The 21,247-nt window shown below is 47.6% G+C and overlaps 1 pseudogene; it reads right to left on the bottom strand.

Annotated features, from left to right (window-relative positions):
• Window positions 1-534: 534 nt before the first annotated feature.
• LOC123067441 (uncharacterized) lies at window positions 535-6,283 on the bottom strand (annotated as a pseudogene).
• Between the last annotated feature and the right edge of the window lie 14,964 nt (window positions 6,284-21,247).

The raw sequence follows: 21,247 nt of genomic DNA, 5'->3' as shown, positions 1-21,247 counted from the left end.
TAAAACTGATCTATGCTTGGCCCATGAATCTCAACTGGGCTAGACATATTGAACACTACGAAATGAAGCTGCTCATCTTTTTTTTTGAAAAATCCAGCATCGCTGGCATTCATTGATAATAGCAGAGAGCAACGGAAAACAACAAGATGATGAAGGTCCTAGGACCAGAAGACCCGAAGATCAAAGAAAAAGAAAAACAACAGCCCTAGTAGCTGTAACACAACACCCCAAACAAACCACACTAGACAATGCAGCTCTGACTCCGACGATGAACTACAAAGAAACTAGGCAAGGTTGGCGTCGCGAAGGATCACCGAACGAACAACCTGTCGCGCGTCATCGTATACCGCTTGGCCCCGCCACCGCGGCTTCGACTTCACAACAACAAGCAGTCGAGGCAACCCCACAGACATGTCGGAGAAGAAGAGCCGACTACCACGACCAACACCATGCCTCCGATGTTGCTCACCACCATCATCGTTGCCACAGAAGCCACCGTGCACGTCCTAGGAAGCACCAAAGGGATCAAGAGTTTCAAGACGGCACCCTAAAGAGGGGAACAACATCGAAGACGACGTCACCGCCCGACCCTGCAGTAGGATCTAGGCTTTCACCCGAAGAACTTGATCCGGGAGTATAGGCTGTGAAGAATCCCAACGACGCCTTCAAGGATGATAGCGACGCCCACGGATGACGACGCCCCCGGCCGGCCAGCACCGGCCAGGCTTTCACCCGGTGCTGCCACTCCCACGCAGTAGGCCAAGGTCGATCCGTACCTCCACTGGACCGTGCACATCCCCCACCCAGCGAGCACGCCACCGCTGTGCAGGGCCACCAGCTAGCCTCCTCGACGATGGGCCTGCATAGACCAGATCGAGTCCTGCACCCCGCGATGAGCCTCCTTGCTCCATCAAGCGACAACCGAGCACCACCAGCAGCCAGCGGTGCCCCTCCCGGGCGCCTTGGTCCAACCGCGGATGAGCCTCCCTGCTCCATCAAGCGACAACCGAGCACCACCAGCAGCCAGCGGTGCCCCTCCCGGGCGCCGACCAAGGCCGACAAGTACAAGCCATGGTCGGCCCGCCCGCAACTACCGCAGCCGCAGCCTCGGACCACTACGCGCCGCAACCAGCCTCCGACTTGGACAGGCCCAGATCTGGCCGGCCCGTCCACAACCGCGCGCCATCGCCTCCCAAAACGAGCCCCAGCATGCTCGCCAGATCGCCAGTCATCCGCTACGCTCTAGGCTATCAGCTAGCCTGATCCGCCACACCGGCGCGAAGGACGCTCGCTGCAGCAGCAGGCCGCGCGCGCAGCCCCACACCTCCGCTCCGCCTCGCACACCGGCGACTGCGCCAGATCCGCGCAGCCCCGAGTCATCCCCACGCGCCCAAGCCAGATCCGCGCAGCCCCTGCTCCTAAAGCGCGCCATGGCGCAAGCACCTCGTGAGCGCGCCCCACTCGCGCTCCTCCGCGCACCTCGCCTCGCCGAGCTCCAGTCCCCGCCAGATCGGGACGCCCGCGCGCCACTCGATCCTGTGCGGAAGTGACCGACGGCCCCGCCGCCGCCTACACTGTCCGGGCTTTGCCCTGCTGCGTACACTGGTGGCGGCGAGGGGAGCAGCTTCGGTGGGTGGCCTCCCGGTGGCGGGCTGTATTTTGCTCTCCCGAGCCGCCCGCGGGAGCGGCGCGAGAGAGCTGGGGCTCAGGCCAGGTCAAGGTGAGGATCTGCGGGCCACTAAGCTGCTCATCTTCACCAAGGTGAAAAAAAAACAAGGTGACACCTCGGTTTCATTTATCAAAAATTAAACCAGCAAGGGGGTAAACGACTCAAACATATTACCTCATGATTTGAAAATACTCCTTCTGTCCCAAAATCTTGTCTTAAATTTAAAACAAGATTTTGAGATGGAGGGAGTCTCCGTCTGAAAATACTTGTCATCAAAATGGATAAAGAAGATGTATAATGAATAGACCATCCTTGTCATCAAAATGGATAAAGAAGATGTATAATGAATAGACCATCCGGCAACCAATAATCTCAGCATGATTGCTCAATTACGTCATCTTGTCTTCCACGAAATCCGAACAAACGTTAATACTAGTAATTAGTTACTAGTAGTTTTTTTTTTTTGCATTATTTCAGCGACCATATGCACGCCATTTTTGTAGCAGCTACGACGGCATAAAAGAAGATGCTTCTGCTTCTTCCTGGAGATGTCACGAGCAGCACACACTATGCTATGCTAAAGTTTAAAAAGACAAGCATCGTTAAATGCCAATATTAATATTATGAAATCATAGTGCAATGGTAAGCTAAGCACCAGAGAATTTCACAACAGGGGACAGGAGGAATCCTATCTCTAGGCTGGAACAAGTTTGTTAAAGCTGATTTGGAACCGCAAGAATAAAGCATACAAGAATACAGTGGATGCATCAGCTAGTAATAAAATGGTGTTCTGACGAACCATGTACTAACAAGCTTATTAAAATAAGAGTTGTGAGTTCATAAGTCCTGCAGAAGTATACAAAATACTGACATCATATTTTTCAAATTCTACAAAAAAAAGGAACATGCACATAAGTATTCAAAATTCTCAAAAGAAAATCCAAGTGTCCCACATATTTTAGGTGACCTGCCATTATCATACTCCCTCCTTCCCACAAAAATAGACCCCTAAGTTTGTCTTATGTCTAACCCTAGCGCGGCCCCTTCCACCCCCTCCTCACGGTCGTCCTCCTCCGCCGCCGCCACGCAGCACCGTCGGGCAAAGCCTGGCCGGCATCGGTGGCGGCAGGGCCCTGCTCCCTCTCACTCGGCTTCGGGTGGGCGCGGGACTGTCCCTCAGAGCGCTCGCTGTCGTGGGGTCCAGTGGCACGGCGGCGGGTTTCCTGGCGGCGGCGTCCCTCTGCTCGGCGATGCGGCGTGGTGTGGGTGCCCAGGCGCGGTGTGGCGGCTACGAGGTCAAGGCCCTCTGGTGGAGGCGTGCGGATCGACTTTCAGCTAGATCTGGCCGACTATGGCCAGGGGGCGACAAGCGGCGAGGGGGTGGTTTGGTGGCCCGACTAGGGCGCTGATGGGCGGCGACCATCGACGGAGTGTGCCAGTTCGGCTGGCACCATATGTGGGCGGCCGCGGTGGCTAGGCTCCTGCTGGCGGCGTGGATCTGGTGCGGTCTGGGCTGGGCCTGGCCTGGTGCAGCTACCCGGGCTCCTCCGGGTGGGTGCGGGGTGGCTCGCTGCACTCTTGTGGCGGGGATCTGTGCCATCGACGGGCGATGTTGGGGCAACACGGATCTGTTTTGCGGTGGTGGATGGCGTCCGATGGAGTGCAGGTGCAGGGGCCGACCTAGTTCGCGTTTGTATGTCGTCGCGTTAGTGACCTCCTTCTTGGCTACTCTATTGCGGCATCGGTCCTAGTACGCGCCCCTGTTGTGTTGATGCTATGTTGTAGGTAAGGTCGACGCCGATGGTCAGGGTGTGGCGGCGTGCGAGTTTGACTCAGGCAAGGTCAGGGACCAGTGCTGGGGCTTGCTCGGCGGTGGCCGTTGGTAGTCACTAGGTTGTGTTTCCCACGGTTCGCGGGGACTAACTGGGGAAGCATGCATGGACGCCTCCTACCATGGAGGCGATCACGCAGGGCAGGTGGCTAATGGCGGGCTAGGAGGAGAAGGAGGCCCCTTCCACTCCTCCCAGAGTGGTTGTGCGTTATGATGTCAATAGTTGGCGATGACTCAGGACATGGATGCCGAGGCGGCAGCTTTGGATGGTGGCTTTCGGACAGACTCCATGGCGGCAGTGGTGGTTGTTCTTCTTGGTCGTCCGGGCGGCGAGGGGTTTAGTGGTGGATGGTTCAGGCACTCTGTCTGTGGCAGTGGCGGTGCCCAGATCCGGATCTGGTGGCCGGGTCTTGCCAAGACTGGTCTAGGGGCCTCTTGGTGGCACGGGTGACCTGCCGAGCGAAAGCTTAGTGCTTCGGCACCAGCATCTGCGGGTGTTGTTATCTTCTTGAAGACGCCGTTGTGGTTCCCCTCTCTGTGGCGAGTCTCCGGGTGAAAACCCTTGTTCTTTTGGGCTCGGCAACGACCTTTCTTTCGTTCCCCTCCTGAGGGTGTTGTCGTGGATCTAGGTGTCTTAGATTGTGTCATGGTGTTGTAATCTGGTCGTCATGTGTTTAGTTGTTCAGCAACGTAGTCGTTTGCGGTTATGTTGGCCATTTATTTTGGGATCTGCTATGTCAGAGGCCTATCCCACCACATTGTATCGTTCAGTCGTGTAACTTGGTGTTGTTTCTTTATATATAAAGCAGGGCGAGAGCCTGTTTCGAGAACTAGATATAACCATGTTGATAACTATAGAATGAGCAACCTGATAATAACTACATAATTGCTATGTAGGTAATTACAAAATAATAACCATTTTTGGCTACTATAATGTATGAAGCCCATTACCTAAACATGTTCTTGACTTCAACATATAATAACCATATTGATAACTTTAGCAAATGCAACCTGGTAACTACAATATAACAAAGGATACTTCAAAAAATTGGACTGGTGGCCTCACTTGATTCACATACATACAATAAGCTCCCGATTAGAAAACATACATGAAAGATTGTTGCTCTAGTTGGCTTCTTGGTTTCAACAAAGGTCTTAGTGTTCCGCACAAAAAACTAAGGTCTTAGTGAAAAGAATCAGTGGAAACATGGGTGCCTTAGTAAAAAAAGAGTTGTTCCATGTAACCACTGTTCAAGAAGGCGCTATTAGGCGCTCGCCTAAGCGCGCTTAAGCGCTGGGCGTTGGCATAGCGCCTCGCTTTGGCCCTAGGCGCTCAAAAAAGCGGCCGGCGAGGTCCTCCGGCGAGAAATCAGCCTCTCCGGCGAGGAATCAGCTTTCTGAGGTGAGAAATCAGTCTCCCCGGCGAGGATTCGACCTCCCCTGCGAGGATTCATCCTCGCCGACGAGGGATTCAACTGCCCCGACGACAAATCAAGCTTCTCCGGCGAGGGATTGAGCTTCTCCGGCGAGGGATCGAGCTTCTCCGACAAGGGACAAAGGAAGAGGGAGGGAGGCAGCCTCGTGCAACGAGACAGAAAGGACGAGGGGGGGAGGCGGCGTGAGGAGGAAACCTAAATTTCCTATCGACTGCAGCAGACGAGAGCTTTTAGTAGGAGGATATGAAGATGGGCCTATGGTTTAGTGGGCTAGCCCAGCCCATCTAGCTTATTTCTTCACGTTACAGTACTAACGCCTAATTGCGCCTAATTTCGCCTAATCACGCCTAAGCTAGAAAAGCGCAAGTAGGTGCCCAAACGCATAATTCGCGCCTAGCGCTTTTTTGAACTTTGCATGTAACACCCCAAAATTTGGCCATTTCTTATTCTTTAGAATTTATTTGGCTTTCATTAGGAGTCATTTGAATTTGCATTTGAACTTGGACTTTGGATCTTTTTCAGAAAGGTGAATTCGACTTAATCCAAAATTCTTCTCCCAACCTCTCTTGACTTGACGCAAACATCTTCCTTTGCACATTCAACCTACCCATAATTTTTCTTTCTATTAAGCATTTATTTTTTCATGAAAAAGAATGACCTTTTGCACCTTCTTCCAAAGGGAAATTCATTTTTGTTAATCTCTTGACCTTCCACAAAATTTCTATGATCTCCTATACTCAAATCATCCATACCAGAAACACTCACTGTCATGTGAGAATCGAACACATTGACGAAATTCCAATTCTGGCTAGATTTCACCTTCGAACTACAACTATTTTTTCCCTTGCTTTGTTTGCCATGAGATTTGGTCGGCTTGTACACATTAGGTAATGCATGCCACCCACCAAAACCTATTTTCAACCAATTAGATGTTGGAGCTACGCTTTTGTCCAAAGTTTGCGACCAGAAACTTTGCATCAGGATACCTCTCACCTCCTTTCACAATGTTCTCTGAAACTTTGCCAGTAGGCTCCAGTCACAAGGGTGCGCACGTGTGACAAGGTTGGATGCACCAAATCGTGCCACAGTGGTCGGTCCACGTGGTTACCACAATGGATGCCGGCCAAAACCGCGCTTTGGCGCCTTTGCCACACGTGTGCGACCAGTCCAGAGTGCCTGCTCACACACCAACGCGCCAAGCTATCCACTGTGGCACCACAACATTGAAGCCGACCTCTTCCCCATGCTCGCTTCCTTCCCTCTCGGTGACACACACTCCGTGAAGAGCACAGTGCTCCACTGCAGCGACATTGCCATTACAGCAGTCACTTCTATCTCCCTGCACATTGTCACGTTCCACATAACCCCCCCCCCTCACAGCTACCCTTTGCCTAACTCGCTCCAGAAATGCCTGAGCCCACGTGTCGCTCACCTCCATCGATAGTAGCAGCTCCGCCTCGATGCTCGGCTATAAATATCCCGCATTCCTCATCTTTGTGCACAAATTGTTCAAGATTCACCTCCAATTAAAGTTCAGAGCCACGAGGGAGAGCCACGAGGGCCTCCTCGCTCGAATCCATTCGAGGGCGTCATTGCGCGGCTCCACGGTCGAGCGCCGCCTCTAGTCGAGCTCTTTCTCGGATTCCTTCTCCCCTAGATCTCATTCATCCTCTTGCACCTGCTCGTGAGCTCACTCGAGCTTACCGCTGCAGGGAACCTTGCCGGCATATCCCACCCAATGAGCACCGATGCAGAGCGGACATGTGCATCATTGTTCCACCATCTCCTTTTAGCTCCGGCCACCGACATGTTCGCCGTTGTCTTCCCTTCTATTCCTCCCCTTCACGGGCCTAGCCGAGCTTCCTTACTGTCACAACCATTGCTAGTGTGCATCGCCGCCTCTGCTCCCTCTTTCTCTCTGTTTAAACCTGATTCGGCCCCACTTTCAGCGACTCATACACGACCCAAATCCGTATGATTGGAAGCGTATAGGTGAAACATGCCTTCAACAACGCCTTCTATGAGTTCTTTAAATTCAACTAAAATCCATATTTGACCCAACTTTGACCATCTATAACTTTTTATCTATAAGCCCGATTGACTTGATTTTTTTGAAGTGTGCTTATTATAAAAATACTATCCTGAAAGTATCTTTTGCTATTTTTGGAGATGTGTAGCTATGATAGGCAATAACTATTGCTTTATGTGTTATTTAAAAATGTTTTTCAAAATGTTTTCAGCAGGAGAAGAACGCGTTGTTGAAGATCCAGAGTAAGCTTGACTAGCACCTTCACCAAGGCAAGCTTCAACAATCATTGTTTGCCAACTTGATGAAATTATAACTAACACATGCATTTTAGAGCATTTTCGGCATTATTTTCATAGTCATATAATCATTTGTTATTAGTGTTAAGTTTATGCTCATATGCTTCTGTTGTGTTGATGCTTATAATATGCTTAGACAGTAGCATGCTTGTTTGGCCACATTAATGAACCTAGTGAACTTGCTCACACATATGCTACAGTAAGAAATATGAATATGGTTGCATTTTGATCTTGTTAGTTAGTGATTTGGTGTATAATACTTTGAACATACTTGGAACAGAGAACATTTAGTAATAATGAAGGTAAGCTAATGAACTTGAACAATGAAACCTTCATTGGCTTGGTCGAGTCATGGTGCCACCAAATCAAACTCATATAGTGCAACCAGATTTGCTTTTTACAGGAAGGCCCAGGTTGCTCTATGAACACGCCTCTTATTGGTGTCACTATATAAGGAAGGATAAGATGAGTGTGTTAACCTGGCCTGGTAAACGACATCTAAGTACAAGAACCTGGGTTAGTTTGGTTTCAGGCGTTATAAATGAATTGATCCCAATGGGGAAATAGTGATGGAGTGTTATGGCGGTAGTGCCAAATTTGTAGTGTCATGGCAACACAAGCCTAGTGTCTCTCAATCCAATACATTATCCAGTTGGATATATCAGTGACATGGTAAGAGCAATGTATGGTAGACGGTCTTGTTGGAGTAGCACTAGTCCACCCAGAGGGAAGTGCATTGTGTATGGGACGAAGAGCTCCATAATATGGGTAAAGTGCACAACCTCTGTAGGGCATAAAAATCTATTCGGGTAGTCGAGTCCACGGTATTGGGCACAACCCATATTAGATCACACTGGTGGTTAATGCCAATGATGAACTTTTAATATAAGGTAAAGCCATGAGAACTTGTGGTGATCACAAAGGTGATCGAAAGATCAAAGATTTGGTCATGATGAGACCAAGGTATGAGAATGATCGAATGTAAGTTGAATGACCCAGTGGTCATGAGGCAACTAAGATGATGATATATATTACTAGAGTAGAACTTTTACTTTAATCAACTTGAATTTGTGTGATAAGTGCTCTTTGTAGCCAACCATCTTGGGCACCTACTAAAATTATTTTTTCCTCGGCACTACTCCCAATTATTTTAGGTAAGTGCTCTTCTTAGCCAACCATCATGGGCAGCCATCGAGTTTCTATTTTCAATACTACTCCCAAGTTCCGTGTGATGCTATTCATAGCCAACCATCTTAAACAGCTATTGAAGTTTCTCATTATTGGCACTGCTCCCGAGTTTTGTGTGATAAGGGCTCTCCATATCAACCGTATTGGGTAGTCACTAACTTTATTTTCTTGACACTGATCCTAAGGTCCATGTGGTTAGTGCTCATGGCCAACCGTCTTGGGCATTTGTTGAATTCTTCTTATCAATATTGCTCCCAAGGCCCATGTTGTAAGTGTTATTCCTATATCCAACCATCTTGGGTAGCTGTTGAGCTATTTCGATGATGTCCCTGTGTTGTAATGAATGTTCTGGTGGTTACAGATTTATTTGCCGGTTTTGATGCAAAGTTTGGAAGGTCATTAATCGTCCACTTTAACAAGAGACATTAACCTGGCCTGTTTGTGCATGTGCATGTTATGCCTTTGCCTTGCTACTTGCTATGTTTGGTGTATGCTTGCGAGTACATTTAATGTACTCGCATGCTCGTCATGCCAGATATGGGAGAGGATGATTGCGAGTGTTGCGAGGATGCCGAGTTTGAGTGATAGGATCGTGTCCCAGCAGGGTCCCTACGGGATGGAGCTCTCATCGTCGTTGTTATTCCATTGTGTGTTCTGGTGCTAGAATCTGAGGCCTTGTCAGATAAATAATATGCTTATTTTCGCTGCATGAGTAGTCACCTTCGCCTCGCCCAGTGTTGTAATATCAGACCTATGTACACTATGTACTATAATATACTATGGTACCATGGTTGTGCTTGATGCCAATTTGTACTGTGTACCAGAAGACTTATATCCTTTGGGCTGGTATGCAGGGTACATCGGTTCTTGGAGCCGGGGTGCCATATATAGAGAGACAAAATCAGAGGCATCAATGGCGAAAATTGAGCCTTGAATGAGTCATTTGGCTGTAACGCTACAAACATACCATTCACGGCATAACTTTTCCTTATTGATATATTTTATACAAACTTATTTTTTATTGAAGACAAAACTGCTATTTTGTGGGAATGAGAGTGTACTCTACAAACATGACTAAGTTTGTTCATTCTTTTACTTCTATAAGAAACAAAGGGTGCTATGTAAACACTAGAGGAGATGCGGAGGGGAGGTGATGAAGCCCAGTCAAACCTTCCAATATGAATTTCCGGATTGGTGATTAGGCCCCCATCCTCGAGCATTTCCCTTGTACGTTGGTCATGGCAACAGTGTCGACCTCTCCTTCACAAGACCCTCTCCTTCACCTAGTCCACTACTATACAATCGGGCATTGGAGGTGATTTTGGTACATGGGTCTAAGGCGGTTCTTCATTCCACCACAAAGCTTGTGTCACTAATACTCGTATTATAGGAGGCGGTTTCAATATTTCCTCGAATGCTTTTACCAAGAAGCGGTACCTACCATAGAATTTCCTTCAATTCTATTACCGTGTAAAGAAGTTTCCAATACATAATGGCCCGAAATATGGGTAGATGTACGGAGACGTACACATTCTCATTCATCGCACAAGTCACTTGCATCTCATAATACACTCAAATATGTTGAGTTGTTTCAAAAAGTTCAAAATCCACATATGAATGAAAGATCTAAATCCAAATATTCCTCATGCTCCAACCTACGAAAGAAATATCTAAATCCAAAGAATCCGAAACCAGTCATCGTCTTGAGTAATCTACCCGTCATGCCTCTTAACAAACTAGATTTTGCGCTATAGGAAGGAGATGGCGAGAAAGGTTATATACCGCTCCCTATCCAACTTTCCGACCCAATCACTAGTGGAAGAAATCCTGGTGAAACCTACTAGTGCTTACACTAATAGGTAAATTTGTAGCACCGATGGCGATTTTCTTTTGTGAAGTGTCACCAAAATATAACTCTGCGTAAAACAAAGAATTGTCAGGACAATTAACATATGATATTAATTGATTTATTAAATACATGCAGTTAAGAATATCATACACAACTCCAATCCATTGCTAATGTCATAGATGGAGTGTGGACATATGCGGCCAACAGCTGGATTGATTTATTTCATATAGCACCCAACTAGCCAACCATTCTCTTTGTGCAGTGCAACTCAAATCGACCTACATATGAAAAACATGGTCAACTTATTAGAAATTGAATGCAAGCAAACTTAATTATTAATAACTAATCATCAATTGGTATTAACAAAGAAATAATTACTTAACCTTAAACTCTGATGACTTCTGCGGTGACGTGGTGATGAAGAGTTATACCTTGTAGAAGACGTCATCTATTGGTTGAATCCATGGAGCCCTGTTTTTGAAAAGTTCAAAAAGAAACATATTTTAAAATTTTCAAAAAATCTGAAAACAAATACACACAAACATGGAGATGTATACTACATTTCTGTAAAGTTTCATGATCAAATACACTTTTACATGGGCTGTATTAAAAACAAATTCATAGACTTTTTTGTGTGTAGATTGAAGCAAAACGTATTTCATCATGAAAATATACGGAGATGTCATATACATCTCTAGATTCAATTGTATTTTTTCACAAAAAAATGGAACTTCAAAATATGGTTTTCATATTTTTTCAAAAATTCAGGCTCCACTCACTAGTAGAAAAACCCCTATTAGTCCCGATTGGTGAGCCTTTTGTCCCGGTTCTTGAATCGGGACTAAAGTGTCGTTACTAATGCCCTAGACCTTTAATCCCGGTTCTAACACGAACCAGGACAGATGGGCCTCCACGTGGCCGGTGCGCCGAGCCCAGGCAGGAGGGCCTTACCAACCGGGACCAAAAGGCATCCACGCGTCAGCATTTCAGTGGCTGGGTTTTTTTTGAAGGTGGGGGGTTAATTTAGGTGTTTCATATATTGTGTTAGCTAGCTAATTAATAGAGAGAAGTGTCCTCTCTTATGTCCGTGCTTGGTCGACGCTACGTACTATACATAGAGAGGCCCTCGACACGCTAGCTAGTAAGAAAATGAAGGGAACCATTAAGTACAGAAGTTCGTCATGCATACCGAGAGAAGTGATTGATCGACCTCTCCTTCTCCGAGAGATTGGTGAACAATAAGTTTTCATATTATCTATCTGACGCTACTGGCTACATACATATACAATATGTAAGATCTCTTACAATCCCCTAGCATTTGAAATCAACTTCCACATTGTATTCTCTAGCTTTATTGATGACGTGGTCAAGAAAGAATCCCGCCAATTCCTGTTGAATGAATCCCGCCAATCCGGCATCTGCCACGTCTAATTTGAAGAAGGGGGTTAATACATATATGAATGAAACTCAACAGAAATGATGGTGTAATAAAATGAAATTGCGAATATTATTGCTTACGCACTTCATATTGTCTTTTAGAGTAGCCCCGCTTATTTTTCAAAGTCGCGTTATAGATGAACTCGCACACGTAGTATCCACATAAATTATTCCCTTCTTCCTGTCACAAGCACTTTACAAGAAATAGAGGTCAATCAAACTGATAATGAAGCATTATAAATGACATTGATGAAAGTATAGCTATAGAAAAAACGGGAGATGCGCGCAACTAGCTAGCTAGTAGTACTTACTTTCGGGTATGTATATCACAGCTCCTTTGGCTCCTGGAGCTTCTGCGGTGAACTGTTTCCAAACCCTGCAAGACAAAGAAAATAATAATTATTACTTGAGATATCAGGAAATGAATAAAAAGTTGCCGATATGGTGCGATAATGATCGATTGAATTTACTTGTTGAGCAATTTAGTCATGTCCGCATAGGTTTCGGAATCTTTTCGTCTCGAGTCTAAGACGGTTACTACTCCCCGCTCAAGCTTAATCTCCAGAAGAACATAGTGGATGTTGCGCACGCATGCATAACTCATCAATTACATTACTATAACCTCGCTCGAGTAATAAGGGAAACCGAATATGCACACAACAGTAACACTCACTTGAAGTTGTAAGGAAAGAGTATTAAATCTTTGTTTTGATTTTTGATCAACGATTGTAGCAAGTTGGCATCGGCCTCTTCGGCGTGCTTTTTAACCAGAAATTCATCTATGATATTTGTGTTAATGAACCCAATATCATACATTTCTTGTTTTTTGCACTCGACGATCTTCAATTTGCATAATATAGTGAGGATAATTAATTATAAATACATGCAATGAAGAGCCGAGCTATATATAGAGGCTTAATGACAGAAATAGCACTTACATACAGTAGCAAAAGACCGTTAATTTATCGAGGGCCTTTTGATTGAAGAACTCGAAGAACTCCTCAAATGGAACAGTCAACAGATTAGTTCCAACGAGGTCGTGCTCCTCTTTAATTCTCAGATACAAAGTATTCGTCCCCCCAGACTCTCTGTAGGTTTTCATGTACCAATTATGGAATCTTCGCATCATCGTTGTTAGAGATTTGTCATCTTTGACGAGAGGCTTCCCGTACTCGTATCTGTGTTCGTCCACCTCCAAGAAATCAAAATGTACATCGTCAAGCAGGTAATCTCCAAGATTGTTATAACCGGGCACCGTCCCCGGAGCATTAGCGACGATGTCGCCGCTAGACACATTGAGCGGGGGGCACGATTGATTTGCTTGTTCGCCGAGCTAGGCAATTTTTTTTGCAGCTGCTCGTTCTTTGAACCTTTGATCACTGACAGTACTTCCCGACCGCTCTGCTACAAGATATGTATGTTCAGTAATGCGCTCATAGTTGGTTCTCGGCGGAGACTTTGGTGGTTTCCTCAGGGCATCGATAGTGCGCTTTGCTTTCACCGGATCTACCTTCTCCTCTGGAGGTGGATGTCTCTTTGCTTTCAACCCTTTAAAGAAGTCCTCTCGTACGGTAACTTCTCTAGAGGCTTGAGAGAAGGACCATATCTGTATTGCCTCCCGCCTCTGCTGGCTGTACTGCTAGACGCCGGAGCAGACGGAACGGCTGCGGCGTCTGTCTTCTTTCGTGCTTGCTTACAAGGCGGAGGAGAAGGACTACGATGCGCCGAAGCAGCCGGGGCGGCGGCGGGTCTCTTCCGCCCTTGCTAGCGAGGCGGAGAATGGGGAGGCTGCTGGCTGCTCGGGCGCGCCGGCGCAGGCGGAGAAGGAGGCGGAGTGCCGCCACGCGCCGGAGAAGGAGACCAAGTGCCCTGATCGTCACTCGCCGGAGGAGGAGGCGGTGGAGGAGCGGAGTGCCCTGACTTGCCGGAGGAGGAGGAGGAGGCGTCCAGTTCGGAAGGTTGATGAACTCCTTCCGCCATAGGCATGGAGTCTTCAAAGCAGAACCCAGCCGAGTCTTCCCTTCACCGGTAGGGTGGTCAAGCTGGAGGTCCTCAAATCCCTCCGTTATTTCGTCCACTATCACCCTAGCATATCCTTCTGGAATCGGACGATAGTGAAAAGTTGCGCCGGGTTCAGAAGCGAACTTGGTCGACAGCCGCCTTGACTTTTAAGTTCTGCCATTGCGTCATAAGGTGGCAACTTTGAGACTCCATGATAAAATCCACGGGGTAGCTAGCAGGAGCCGTCAAGACATGCTCCGGCTGAAGCAGCTCAGTGGAAGCCACGCTGCTTCTCCACTGAGATGGCGGGGTAGCTTCAGGGGAAGTTTCGGCAGGTCGTTTGCTGCGATCTGCTTCTCGTTCCTCTAGCCCTTGTACCCTTGCGTGCAGCGCCTGCAGTTGGCTATGCTCCACTTTCTTTCTCCTCTCCTGGCATTTGTAACCGCCTGCGTCCGGAAAACCAACCTTCCACAGAATGGAGCCTGGCGTGCCTCGTGTCCATCCATGGTGCTCAGGATTCCCGAGGGCCATTGTGAGCTCGTCCTTCTCCCTGTCTGGAACGAACGTCCGTTGTTGTGCTGCATCGATATAGTGCTAAACGACGGTGATGCTGTACACAGTCATCATGTAGAAGATGCAGGACATGATGAGGAGGAGGATGCCAGAGCAGACGAAGGGCGTGATCATGAAGATGAAGATGCCGGTGGAGCAGACGATGATGGACCATCGATGAGCTGGGTGTAGGACCATCATATTCAAGAGCTGCTTCTCAAGCAGACGGATAATGCAAGAGCTCCCGCCCGAGAGAAAGCCAAACTGGATCAACTAGAGATAGACGCGGTTACTCCATTGTATGAAGGATACCCGCCTCAAAGTAACGCTCATGGCTCCAGAGATGAAGGTAAAACACAAAATGACCGACGCATGCTTGGACGAGAACATGACATTCTGGCGCGAACGTCTTCCCAAGGGGAACAAGTGCCCGACCAGTTTCGAGGAGGCGAAGAAAATCGTGTGTCCTTTGGATTTACCGCACGTGAAATACCATGTGTGCATGAACAATTGCATCATTTATCAAGACGAGCACGCGGAGTCTACCATATGTCCGGTGTGCGGCATCACTCGATACAAGAAAAGGAAGAAAGCTCCTCGAAAAGTGGTGTGGTACTTTTCGTTCACTCCTCGTCTGCAGCTGTATTTCGTGGACCCTAAGGTAGCAAAGCTCCTGCGTTGGCACGCGGATAGGGAGGAGAAGAAGCCAGAAGATGACGCAAATGATCTAGAGATAAATAAAAAAGACAAGATGCTGAGTCACCCTAGGGATGGGAGTCAGTGGCAAGCGTTGAATTTCGAACACCCAGAATTTGGGAAGGATCCAAGGAACATCATGCTAGGCGCGAGCATCGATGGAGTCAATCCGTTTGGCAGCCAGAGAAGCACACATAGCACCTGGCCTGTGTTTGTGTGGATGTACAACCTTCCCCCTGGTTGTGCATGAATAGGAAGTACATTCACATGAATATGCTAATTGAAGGGCCGAAACAACCAGGGAACGACATCAATCTGTATCTAGGGCTGCTGAAAGAGGAGCTAGACACGCTGTGGAAAATGCCAGCCAATACGTGGGACGCCGCACAGAAAGAATATTTTTCTATGAGAGCCGCACTGCTCACGACAGTGCACGACTATCTCGGTTACGGATATGTCACGGGGCAGGTGGTCCACGGATTTTCTGGATGCGTTAGGTGCATGGATGACACAACGTATCGCCAGCTAGATAGAGATCCCGGGTCTTCGAAAACTGTGTTCATGGGACATCGAAGGTGGCTTCGCGACGATGACCCGTGGAGGAAACGCAAGGATCTGTTCGATGGTGAAACAGAACCCCGAAGACGCCCGCGTACGAGGCGCGGCGAGGAAATAGACGAGTTGTTGAAAAATTGGAAAGATTGCCCACTGCCAGGAAAGAAGCAAAAGGCGCCAGAGCTGGGAAAGAAGCGAAAGGCGCCAGAGCCGCTGCTGAAGGTATGGAAAATGAGGTCTGTTTTCTGGGACTTGCCGTACTGGAAGATCCACCGTGTGCCTCATAGCCTTGATGTCATGCATATCACGAAGAATGTGTGCGAGAGTCTGCTTGATACCCTGCTCAACATGCCCGAGAGGACCAAAGATGGGCTGAAATCAAGGGTAGACTTTAAATCAATGGGCACCAGGGAGGAGCTTCACGCTAATGATGATGATGATGAGGCGAAGAAGGACACGGAAAGTCGTCGCAAAGGCAAAAAGGCCAAGAAGACCGGAAATGACTATCCTCCCGCGTGCTTCACTCTAAGTCAGGAGGAGATCGATCATTTTTTCACCTGCCTCGTAGGAGTAAAACTTCCTTATGGTTACGCGGGGAAGATAAGCAGATACCTAGACCCAGCGAAGCAGAAGTTCAGCGGGATGAAGTCTCACGACTGTCGCATGCTGATGATGCAGATACTTCCAGTTGCAATCCGTGGGATCATGGACGCGCACGTCCGTGAAATGCTATTTGGCCTATGCAACTTTTTTGACGTCATCTCTCAGAAGTCGGTTGGCGTGAGGCAACTCAGAAGGCTACAGGAAGAGATCGTGGTGATACTATGCGAGCTTGAGATGTACTTCCCGCCCGCATTCTTCGACATTATGGTGCATCTGCTGGTCCATATCGTGGAGGATATCATCCAACTCGGGACGATGTTCCTGCACAGCATGATGCCGTTCGAAAGGATGAATGGTGTCATCAAAGGATACGTTCGCAACATGTCACGTCCAGAGGGAAGCATAGCCAGGGGCTTTATGACCGAAGAGTGTATCTCCTACTGCACGAATTATCTAGGCATCGAGAACCCCGTTGGTCTGCCCATCAACAGGCACCTCGGCAGGCTCGCTGGATGGGGTCACCGTGAGGGTCGCCGCAAAATGCATGTCGATTTCGAGGGTCGACTCGCCGACTTTGAAAGAGAAAACCTAGTCGCGCTACAACACATAGACGTGGTCGATCCTTGGGTGGTAGAGCACAAAACTTGTATTGAGAAGACGTACAATGACCGAGGCCAACAGAGGATGGACGGAGATATAATCAAAGAGCACAACTCATGTTTCACGCGTTGGTTCAAGCAAAAGCTTCTGTCGTACCCTTTACATGAGGATTCTTCCGCGGAAGAACAACTCATATTCGCCTTGTCATAGGGCGCCGAGCACAACTTGATGACGTATGAGACGTACGATATCAACGGCTACACATTCTACACCGAGGGAAAGGACATGAAGAGCGATGGTTACAGAACTCTGGGGTAACGATGGAATCCTACACCAGTAACGACAAGGACAGATACTACGGAAGGATCGAGGAGATCTAGGAGCTGAGCTACACTGGAGAGAAGGTCTCGATGTTCCGTATCAGATGGGCCAAGAACGTCATAAAAGAAGACCGGTATTTCACCACCATGGTTATACCCGAAGCCAAATTCAAGACCGCGGGCGCAAACGTCACCATGAAAAATGAGCCATGGGTACTAGCTTCCCAAGCCCAGTCGTGTTGTCGTGAGGAGAGGCAAAAGGAAGATCATCGGAATGGATGGAGTCGCCAATGAGCAAGACTTCGACAAGTACGGCGACCCGAAGATGGAACATGACGACGACGATGAAGTATCAGCATACACCACAAGACGAAGCAGGACACCCTACCTAAAGGACGTCCGTTCAAGAGAAGAACTCCATTTACGAAAAATAAGGGCAAGAAGATTGTCAACAGATAGCTAGCTAAGATCGATTGTATTTAAATTGTAGCCTTCATTTCTCGATTGTATTTCATGGGCACTATTTGAACTCATGGATGTTTTTAAATTTCATGGACACTCGATCTCGATCCCCCTCCATCTCGATCGCTATCCCACCTCGCCAGATCCGGTCCCCCTCGCCGCCGAGCACCCCCCGCACCCTCTCTCCCGCTCCACCGGCCGCCGCCGCCGACCCCCCGCACCCTCCCCTACTCCACCGCCGCCGCCGACCCACCGCACCCTCCCCCGCTCCACCGCCGCCGAGCACCCCCCGCACCCTCTCTCCCGCTCCACCGGCCACCGCCGCCGACCCCCTGCACCTTCCCCCGCTCCATTGCCGCCGAGCACCCCCCGCACCCTCTCCCCCGCTCCACCGGCCGCCGCCGCCGACCCCCCGCACCCTCCCCCACTCCACCATCGCCGACGACCCACCGCACCCTCCCCCCTGCTCCACCGCCGCCGAGCACCCCCCGCACCCTCTCCTCCGCTCCACCGGCCGCCGCCGCTGACCCCCCGCACCCTCCCTCGCTCCACCGCCACCGATGACCCACCGCACCCTCCCCCGCTCCATCGCCACCGAGTACCCCCCGCACCCTCTCCCCCGCACCCTCCCCGGCCCGCTCCACCGTCACAAATGAATGCAACTAAAATTGCAAAAAAAACAAATTTGATTATATTTTCAAATAACAAATTTGATGATATTTTCAAATAATAAATTTGATGATATTTTTTCATATTCATAAATATTTTCAAATAACAAATTTGATGATATTTTTTAAAAAATTATTACTGTTTTTATAAAAAAAATTACTGTTTCATATTCATATTCATTTTCTTAAAAATTATTAGATGCAACAAAAAATTAAAATTACTTATGGCGCACCTCTGGCTGGTGCGCCATTGCTATATAAAAAAGGATTACTAATGGCGCACCTCTGGCTGGTGCGCCATTGCTATATAAAAAAAGATTACTAATGGCGCACCGACGGGGGGTGCGCCATTGCTATCTAAAAGAAACATACTAATGGCGCACCGGTGCGGGGTGCGCCATTAGTAAGCTTCCCCCTACACTAAATCCCCAATCCACATTTCTCTCTAATCTCTCCCCCTGCCTCATCTCACCCGCGCCCAATCCACCACCGACCACCACCGCCCCCGTGCTCGCTGCCCCCCCCCCCCCCCGTGCTCGCCGTCCCCGAGCCGAGCGCCGCCTCCCTCGCCGTCCCCCCTCCGCCCGTGGTCGGGTTCGCCAACTCCGCCTCCCTCTGCGGCTTCCTCATCTTCCTCAACGTCTTTGCCTTCCTCCTCGCCGTCAGCACCGAGCAGCGACGCAACACCGTACGCCCCCCGACCCTCCCACCCCTCCTCTTCCCCTTGCCCCCCGCCTGCGCCGGGGCTGACGGCCCCTTCTCTATCTCGCAGGGGAACGTGGTGCCGGACGAGTACGACGAGCACCAACGCCTCTATGACACCGACGCCTCCACCGTCTACGGCGTCTGCGCCTTCTTCGTGCTCCTCCTCACGTAGCTGCTGGTCTCCGGCGTCACCCGCTGCCTCTGCTTCGCCGTCTTCGCCGTCTCCTAGTGCGCCTTGCTCAAACCCTAGGTTCGGCTCCATTCGTGCTCTGTTCGTCGGGTGTTTATGTCATGTTTATTTATCTAGACTAGGTGTTGATGGGTTAGGTTGACACTAATGGGTTAGGTTGATTCAATTTGTTGCAGTGCATTAATCAAGAGTCTTGCTAAATGTGTGACACTCCTGCTCATTGTATGTTGGATGCTTTCCTTTTAGTTAGATGTCATTCAGTTGAACAATTTGGTTGGTGAAGATGAAGTAGCAGTAGAGTAATCGCTTGGCTAATCTTTCTTGGAGTAGATCAATGAACTTGCAGTAAATAATGAATTATTTGTAGAAATTCAGTGAAGTACTGTACTCCAGTGTGCAGAAACTCATTGAATTACTCCAGTTTGCAAAAATTCTGTACTCCGGTATTTGTTAATTTTGAAGTACATCTGGCTAGCTTAAATGGAGTAGCTTAAAATTAACTAAACCCATGTGTGCTTGGAGTAATTAAAATTAACTTGTGCTTGTGCAGCAATGTCCTCTCTTCCTCTCTTCTTTTTAGTAAAGTGTAGGAGTAATTAAAATTAACTGAGACCATTTGTGTTAATTAAAATTAAATGGAATCTCTCTTTTCCTTTACTCTGAAGGCTTATGTTCATCTAACTGTCCCGCGGTGAGGTGTTGCAATCTGCACTAGAGCTTGTGCAGTTTACAGAGTTGACAGGGACATGTGATTAGGCACAAGGAGATCAAGATCCAGAAGTTCAGAACACTAGCCAAGGCTTTTGAACACCAGGTACTGTACACTTGCTGACTTACATAACCAAGCATTATATAAGGACCACAAACTTTGTCCCTGTTGAAACTGTTGATGCCCAAAATTTGAAAGAAATGCTTTTCGAGGAAATCAATTTATTGTTTGTATATAAACTCTGTGAGATAATCAATTGTTGTTGTCCCTTTTGTCAACTGTTCAAAACTCAAAACTGAAAAACTATCAAAACTACTCATGCTAAATTTTCCATCAGACTGTGTCTACATATTGCTGTCAAAATATCATAGTAATGATCATCTAGTCAGATGTGTGCACAGATTGCTGTTACATGTTCATTTTGGTCATTTAGTGAGATAATGGTCATTTTGGAGATGTCATATGAAGATTTTAGGGTCATTTTGGAATAATGGTCATTTAGTAATGCGAAACATTGACTATTACTATGGCAAGTACTGTGTCAAGTACTCCATGTGTTTTTGTTGGCAGTTTATCATGAAATTGTGTTTATGGTCATTTAGTAATTCAGTCAAATATTGTCTCAAATCTGTGGAGTACTGGAACTGGGACTAGTAGTATTGTGTCATTCTCTTCTCTTCTCTGAAACTGTAGCATTTCAGTTTAACAGTGGATCTCTATGGAACTGTGTAGCATTTCAGTTTAACAGTGGATCTCAAAATTGGATGCTCCCAACGTGCCAGCAGCGGAGTGGCTCCCGACCTAGGTGTTAGAGGTGCAACATATGTGCAATTTTGGCCACTGACTATAACAAATTGTTTGAAATATAGACCACTATGTGGAGGAATAACTCTAGTGAGTGATTCTTGCTATGGGGAGGGATAGTGATAACATATTAAATAGATTGATTGTTCTTACATTTTAGTGATAACATATTAACATTCTTGCTATGGGGAGGGACAGTGATAACATTTTAGCTAGATAGAATATATGCACATTTGGTTTGCTTCTGCTAGTTTTGATGTTTTCCGTCTTTCGTTTACGATAAGAGATTTTGTCTATAGAAAAGCATATCGTCAGCTGTTCATGTATTGTTTGGACTAAAGAATCATCAAGTCCTCCGGATATATGTTTGGATGCTAGATGGTTCATGCATATTTCTGTCTACTTCCTCTAGAATTAGATGGATGTATATGTATGTCTACTTCTTCTAGAACTAGTGTATTACCAAGATTCCAACACTATTTATGCAGTATCCAGATTGAAAATACCAAGTAGCATTTTGCATTCTCTTTCAGATTCAATGTGACTAGAATTCACTTGTTCTTATATGGGTGAAACTTCACTTGTTTTTAGGCTAGTGTAGGGTGTTTGCTTTATTCTGTCATCATTTGTAACTATGTCACAAATAA

Source organism: Triticum aestivum, chromosome 3B, assembly GCF_018294505.1.
Source record: "Triticum aestivum cultivar Chinese Spring chromosome 3B, IWGSC CS RefSeq v2.1, whole genome shotgun sequence".
NCBI lineage: Eukaryota > Viridiplantae > Streptophyta > Magnoliopsida > Poales > Poaceae > Triticum > Triticum aestivum.
The sequence above is the reverse complement of the archived record's forward strand: the minus strand, read 5'-3'. Positions and strand labels throughout refer to the sequence as shown.